At 36.0% G+C, this 1223-nt stretch overlaps 1 pseudogene; it reads right to left on the reverse strand.

Annotated features, from left to right (window-relative positions):
• Positions 1-1059: 1059 nt before the first annotated feature.
• LOC112476661 lies at positions 1060-1178 on the reverse strand (annotated as a pseudogene).
• Between the last annotated feature and the right edge of the window lie 45 nt (positions 1179-1223).

Consider the following 1223-nt stretch of genomic DNA (forward strand, 5'->3'; position numbering starts at 1 on the left):
TCACGATCTTGCCAGATATTAGCTGCTCAGTTTTGTATTTTAATCAAAAGCTGAATTGTAAGAAATAATTTTAATATATTAATGTACCTTAGAATATTCCACTCTTCTTATATTTATTCCAGTTATTTTTCCTACATTAAGCCAGGCTACCAGAAGGATTTGAATTTAAACACTTTTTTTCATCCCATAGAATTATGATATGCCTTAGCTTTTACTTAGAAGCAACTATATGGCTTTTAGGATGCAATAATATGTCATTTATAAGAATTTTATTGAAGATGTTCAGTTCATGATTGAAGTTCCATTTTGAGTAACCAGTGGAGAAATTTGTCTGTGACATTAACCCAGAAAAAGCTTTGCTGTTGCTAAGCAAACAATGCATGTTGATTATATAGGCAAGGAGTCCCCAAAAGACAGTCCTTAGGCATAATGGAAACACAGCCACGTCCATTCACCATCACTTGTGTATAGTTGCTTTCACTCTAACAGCAGAGTCGGACAGCTGCAACAGAGAATGGCCCACACGGAGCTGAAAGAAACCTACTCTCTGGCCTTTTACAAAAAAAACTTTGCCAACCCCTGAAGACAATGTACATTTTTACATGATTATATATTCCTTGTGCTTTAGTTACAAGGACAGTCTGAATCAAATGTTCTTGTCAATGTTAATATTTACAGAGAACTTTGTTATACATATTTCTCTCTTCTATCTTCAATTTTTTTCACACATCTTTCTTTATATTTAATTTTATTTGACTGTAGGGACTCTAATGGGCTGTACGTTGCCACTGTTTTACCTTGAGCATCAAAGAGAAATTACACCTCCAACCTCCATAGTTAGGTGTAGCCATGTTGCTAACTCTGGCTAACTAAACATGAACAGAGATTATAGGTCCATGTAGGAGCCAATAAGTGATTCTCTATTCTCTCTGTCTTCATGACATATTATGTTCCAGACAGTAGAGACTATATATATATATATACACACACACACACATATATATATACATACATATATGTGTGTGTGTGTGTGTGTGTGTGTGTATATTCTTTTTTTATCACCTACAGTACCTGGTATTCGTAGATGGTCTCCCATCCAAGTACTAACCAGGCCCAACCCTGCTTAGCTTCCAAGATCAGACAAGATCAGGCTCGTTCAGGGTCGCATGGCTGTAGACTGAGACTCTTTATTCTTGCTTACTGAATACAGGTTATGCAGAAGA

This window comes from Pteropus alecto, unplaced genomic scaffold (genome assembly GCF_000325575.1).
Source record: "Pteropus alecto unplaced genomic scaffold, ASM32557v1 scaffold71, whole genome shotgun sequence".
Classification (NCBI taxonomy): domain Eukaryota; kingdom Metazoa; phylum Chordata; class Mammalia; order Chiroptera; family Pteropodidae; genus Pteropus; species Pteropus alecto.